A 6,811-nucleotide genomic window follows, 5' to 3' on the forward strand; every position below is an offset into this window, starting at 1 on the left:
CAGCAACAAGAAGTGAAGATCTTTTCTGCGCCTTGCTCGTGCAAGAAAACCTTCTCATCTCTCCTTGCGGTTCTCTGGAGTTCTGCCTTCACTCGGGCAGATCTTTCCCTTTCTCCCTTCCCTTTCCCTTTCCTTCTTTCCTCAGCTATTTGTAAAGCCTGGTCAGACCGCCATTTTGCTCTCTTGCCCTTCTATCTCTTTGGGACGTTCTTTGTTGCTGCCCCCTGTACAATACTGCCAACCTCTGTCCATGGTTCTTCAGGCACTCTATCTACCAGATCCGGTCCTTTAAATCTATTCATCGCCTCCACTTGTTATTCATAAGGGATGTTGTTTAGGTCATACCTATACGGTCTGATGGTTTTCCCTACTTTCTACAATTTTAGTCTGAGTTTCTCAACAAGAAGCTCACGATCTGAGCCACGGTCAGCCCCAGGTCTTGTCTTAACTGACTGTATAGAGCGTCTCCCCCTTTGCTGCAAAGCACATAATCAGTCTGATTTCAGTACTGGCCATTTGGCACTGCCTGTGTGTAGAGCCGCCTTTTGGGTTGTTGTGTGAGAAAGTGTTTGCCACGACCAGCGAGTTATCTTGGCCGAACTCTGTTAGTCTCTGCCCTGCCTCATTGTGCATCCAAGGCCAAACCTGCCTGTTATTCCAGTTGTCTTTTGATTTCCTACTTTAGCATTCAGTCTGGGTGTTATTTCTAGAAGATGTTGTAGGTCTTCGTAGAACTGATCGACTTTGGCCTCTTCGGCATCAGACTAGTATCACCGTGGTGTTGCACGGTCTGCCTTGGGTCCGAACAGATAACTCTCTGTCGTTTTTGAGAGTACGCCCAATGCTGCTTTTCTCGTCCTTTTATGGGCTATGAGGGCTACTCCCTTTCTTCTAAGGGACTCTTGCCCACAGTAGTGTATGTGATGGCCTCCTGAATTAAATCCGCCCCTTCCTGTCCACTCCAGTTCCCTGACACCTGACACCCACGATGTCGACGTGTGATCTTCCCGCCTCGTCCGGCTTGCCTTGGTTCAGAGATCTCACGTTCCCGGTCACTATGCAGCCTCAGACTCGCCTCTCACCCTGGGACGCACCTGCGGCTGAGCTTTCCTCGGGCGTTGGCCCAGCTGCGTCATCAGTGCTGTAGCTTCTTGAGGCTGTCCTCTGCTCACCTCTGGAGCGCATGGGTCGCCTTCCGAACAGGTGCCATCGTGGCGTCATTGAACAACACAATGGGACAAGGCCTCCGAGAGAAGGGAGGACCGGGTCGTCTGGCCTCCTCAGGAGGCGACCGTCAGAACTGAACACGGAATGACCGATGGGTTTGAGATTGGGAAAAGAGTGAGACGAGGCTGCGTAGCGGCGCCTTATTTATTTAACTTATATGCAGAGTACATCGTGTGAAATGCCAGAACTAAGGTTGCCAGGAGAAATATCCATCGTCTCAGCTGTGCATCGTAGAAAGTGAGGAGGAAGTTAGAAGCCTCGATGAGGGCAAAAGAGGAGAGAGGAAAGGCCGGTGTGAAGCTTAGCGTAGAAAAACAAAGCTAAGATCTCGGCCCCTGGTCCCATGGCTTCCTGGCCAGCGGAGGGAGAAAGGGGTAAGCTGATCACTCCTGATCTCATCCCCAGGAGGCTGGCAGCCTGGGATGCCCAGCGCTTTCCCAGCCCCCTCAGGCTCCTCTCCCCTCTGATTGGAGGGCTTTCCTTCGTAGAAGGCAGCACGTGGACTTTGCAGCTCACTCCGCTCTCATCTGCAGCTCCGCTGAAGTCTCCTCCACACAAGACACCCTCCAGTGCCCACCTCCCTTGCCCCCACTTCCAGTTTCTTGTTGTACGCTGTCCTCCTCCATCAGATTGTAAGCTCTTTGAGGGCAGGGACTCTCTTTCTTTCTCTTATTTGTATCCCTAGTGCCTAGCACAGGGCCTGAATACGGTCATAGTGAATTACTGGCCGGTCCCTGTATTGCACCGGTAAACACTGATGGAATGCCTACTATGTGCCGGGCCTCATGCTGTGCAGTTCCACACCAGATTACCCATTCCATTAATATTGCAGCGGTCAGTCACGGTGGCCGCTCTAACAAAAGTGGTAGAAAAATGTTTGCCTGAGGGGCAGCATCCTCCAGGAGCGGGACCCTCGTGGCAGAGAGAGAGGCTCCAAGCGGGCTTCCATAAGTCACAGATCCTAGAAATCCAGCTAGCCGCGAAGGCAGAAGAGGGCTGCACCTCAAGGGAACTTCGGGGGATTTCCGTGAAGGAAGGCAAGAACTTTCAGAAAAGGAGGCGGCATGTGCATTCTCTACACAGACATCTCACCAACCCTTCAACCAACAACTTCAGTCTGAGCCGCACTAGTGGCACAGTGGATAGAGTGCCGGGCCTGGAGTCAGGAAGACTCATCTTCCTGAGTTCAAACTAGCTGTGTGACCCTGGGCAAGTCACTTAACGCTGTTTGCCTCAGTTTCCTCATCTGTAAAATGAGCTGGAGAAGGAAATAGCAGACATCTCCACTCCAGTATCTTTGCCAAAAAAACCCCAAATGGGGTCACAGAGTCAGATGTGACTGAAATGACTGAACGGCAAATCTCCATGGATGTTGTGTATGTTTCTGAGAGAGTATACTCGGTATTTTGGGGGAAATATTTGGTACCAACTGTTCTAGCTCTGAATCTAGGAGCCTGATTCTTGCCATACCTTTTTTAGTAAACACCTTTTATAAGACGCTCATTAAATCTGGCTGGCTGATCATTAATGGGAAGCGCACTGGTGGGGGCCCATGAGGGACACCAAGTCAGGTCCTCAGGATGAGCTCAGAGCCCAGAGAGGAGGAGGAGTCGCTTCTCTGGGAAACCTGACCTGCCAGTACAAGTGTGAGTAGCCCAGAAGGGGCGTTATATTGGGCTGAACTGAAAAGGGCAGCCCACGGGCCTGGGCCCCTTCCATCTGCATAAGAATAGGAGGTCTGTGGGAGCAGTTTGTGGTACAGACCCCCTGCTAAGAAGGCCGGGGATCCGAGAGGCCCATGTGCAGGGCACCAGATCAGGGGTCGTGACGAACCTTTACCCCAGAGCTAAAGAGGTGCCTTTACAGGGGCACCCTGGCACTGGAATCCAATGCCCTGGGTTCAAATCCTGCCTCTGCTGCTTATTTTCTGTGTGCCATTGGGCAAGTCACTTCCCCTCCCTGGGCCTCAGTTTCCTGCTTTGTGAAATAAGAAGACTGGACCAGAGGGGGGCTCCCCCCCGGGGCCCTTCCCACTCTGGAGCCTGTTCCACGTTAATCGCAATACCCCCAAAGGCCACACGGTGGCGGTGTTTCACCAGGACTAGAGGAGGGCCATTTTGGCAGAGGTTTGTAGGATGGGTGGAGAGGAGGGACAAGTTAGGAGGCTATCGTAAGAGCGTAGTCCTGGGAGAGCGGCGATGAAGGCCTGAAGAAGGAGGTGGGCACGTGAGTGGAGAGGAGGGGGGAATCCTTTCCATCCAACACGCATTTATCAGGTCCCCACTGTTCCAGGCACTAGCGATGCAAAAACAGACAAGGAAAAACCAGTCTCCACCCTCAGGGAGGCAGCTGGGCAGCGAGGACGTCACGGTGCAGAGCTCTGGAGTCAGTCCTGTCCAGGAAACTTCTTAGCTGTTTGACCCCGGGCAAGTCACCTCACTCCTAGTTTCCCCATCTGTAAAACAGGGATAAAAGCACCTACTCCTTGCTAATGGTGGTGTTGTGAGGATGAAACGAAATGAGATGACGTGTGAACGGTGCTTTGCAAACCTTGAGCTCTAGGTAACGGTCAGCTGCTTCAGAAGTATGCTGGATACAGCTTGAACAGACTGTTGAAATTCAGTGTAAGCATATTGAGATAGGTAACCCTGCAAATCAGGGCTTGGTTTCTTGTTTTGTTGAGTGTTGAGTCTTAAGAGAGTGACTCCCACATACATTCCCCTTCCACGATTGTTAAAACACTTCCCAGTAGCCCCTGGCTATCATCCTCCTGAGGCCGGGGAGCTCATCCCTTGTAGGCAGGGGGAACAGCCTGCTCAAAGGAATGGATCCAGCGGGGATAAGGCTGAGAACCAGCAGCAGGACCCCCAGGCAGCTGGTGACACAGGACAGGGGTTCAGGAAAGGGCTGAGGGTTGGATCCATGGATTCCTGAGGCATCTACCTAGAAGTGATCCTCAAACTGTTGGGAAGGGCTGAGATCAACGGAAGAGAGAGGCAGAGAGATAAAAGAAGGCTCGGGACGGAGCCTTGGGAACACCGGGTTTAAAGATGCCTAGAGCATCGTGGCCAGTCGCCGAGGCTGTTTTAGGAAGCGGGTCCTCCAGGAGGAATGGGGATCCTGACAAGGGTGACGGAGATGATGGAGAAAAGCCACAGGTCACTGAAGCCCCTGGGGAGGCTTAACTCAGTGAAGAGAAAGAAGACTTGGTGGGAGGATGATCACTGCCTTCAAGAATTTAAGGACGAGGAAGGGGATTAAATTCATTCTGTTTGGTCCAAGGGGAGTAGAACTAGATGCAATGGGCAAAAGTCCCAAGGGGCAAACTGAGGTTGCAGGTCAGGAAAGCCTTCCTACCCATGAGAGCCACTCAAAGCTGAGCAAGGGGCTGCCTGGGGAGATGTTGGAGCACACTGGGTCTCTTGTGGCTAAGGGGTTCCTTGATCAACCCCAGGCCAGCCTGGATGCCCACTGAGTTCCTGTGATTCAAAGCCCAGGAGGGAACCTCTGGCATTAGATGATCCAAATGGTAGACTTCTGTTCAATTCAGCGGGCTCGTGTGCAGAGCCTATTTTGGGCAAAGCTGAGCACTGGCCGAGTTGTGGAACCAGTTAAGAAAGGGTCCCCGCGCTATATCCCAGAGAGACCGTACACATGGATTAAGGACCCACATGTACAAAAATATTTACAGCAGCTCTTGCTGTGGTGGCAAAGAATTGGACATTGAGGGGATGCCCATCAATTGGGGAATAGCTGAGAAAGTTGTGGTATATGAGTGTAATGGAATACTATTGTGCTATAAGAAATGATGTACAGGCAGACTTCAGAAAAACCTGGAAAGACTTGTATGGTCTGATGCTAAGCGAAGTGAGCAGAACCAGGAGAATGTCGTACACAATAACAGCCATGTCTTGCGATGACTAATATTGATAAACTTAACCCTTCCCAGCAATACAAGGATCTAAGACATCTCCAAAGGCCTCGTGATAGAAAATGCTATCCACATCCAGAGAAAGGACTATGGAGTTTGAATGTGGATCGAAGCATACTATTTGCTATTTTTTTTTCTTCTGTTGTGTTTTGTTTCCTCTTTCTGGTGGTACCTCCTATTGATTCTAATTCTTACCTACAACATTACTAATGTGAAAATATGTTTAATAGGAATATGTATGTATAGCCTATATCAGATTGCATGTCATCTTAGGGAGGTAGGGAGGGAGGGGGAGAAAAATTTAAAATTCAAAAGCTTATGGAAGTGATTGTTGATAATTTAAAATAAACCAATTAAAAATTTAAAAAAAAAAAAAAGAAAGGGTCCCAGCCCTCTGGAGTTTACAGTCTGGGGGGGTGGGGGAGATCCATACACTTCATACTTTTGTATGGGAGGTGATGAGGTAAAGAGCTCCCAGTATGGAGCCAGAGGACCTGAGTTCAAATCCCATCTCTGCTTCTTTTACCACCTGCCTGACACGGATGGGTGCCCTGATTGTGAGCTCACGGAAGTGGACACGCAGAGGTCAGCTAGTCTGGTCCTCAGTTTTATTTTATTTATTTCATTTTTTGTTTTATTTTTTCATTTTTAATTTTTTCAATTAATTTTTTCAATATTTCATTTCATTTTATTTTATTTCAAAAAGCTAATTGAACTTATTGACATATACTAAACTTTATAATTTTTGACAGCTTACATTTTGAAAAATATGCAATATGTCTGACTTTTGCTCTCACTTTACAGATGAGGAAACTGAGATCGAGAAGTCAAGGGACTTGCCCAAGGTCACATAAGTAGTAAGCGGCAAAGCCAGGATTTGAATCAAGGGCCTCTGATGGGATAGCCCAATACTGCCTCCTTTCTTCCTGGGACTCAGTTTCCTCATCTGTCAAAAGGGGGTCATACTAAGATGATCTCTGAGATCTCTTTCACCTCTTATTCCTTGATCCGTGGATGGTCTGTGATGCCTTCAAGGAGTCGGCATCACTCTGGGGGAGTCAAGGTCCACAGATTCTAATCCATCTTTTCTATGTATTATAGTATATATAGAATATAGTAATATGCACCTCATTCTATGTGTATCGTATTTAGTAGTATACGCTTCATTCTATGTATATGGTATATATAGTGCACACCTCATTCTGTGTATATAGTATGTATAGTACACACCTTGTTCTGTATATATGGTATATATAGTATACACTTTGTTCTATGTGTGTAGTAGATAGTAGATAGTAGTATATGCTTCATTCTATGTATATAGTATACATAGTAGATAGTAGTATATACCTCGTTCTGTGTATATAGCATATATAGTACACACCTTGTTCTGCGTATATGGTGTATATAGTATACATTTTGTTCTATGTGTGTAGTAGTAGATAGTAGTATATGCTTCATTCTATGTATATAGTATATGTAGTATACACCTCATCCTGTGTATATAGTATGTAGTAATATACCTTATTCCATGTATATAGTATATATAGTAGATAGTAGTATATACTTCATTCTGTGTATGTAGTATGTATAGTATACACCTCATTCTAGGTATATAGTATATAGTAGTGTACACCTTGTCCTATGTATATA

Source organism: Vombatus ursinus, unplaced genomic scaffold, assembly GCF_900497805.2.
Source record: "Vombatus ursinus unplaced genomic scaffold, bare-nosed wombat genome assembly UNPS02010193.1, whole genome shotgun sequence".
NCBI lineage: Eukaryota > Metazoa > Chordata > Mammalia > Diprotodontia > Vombatidae > Vombatus > Vombatus ursinus.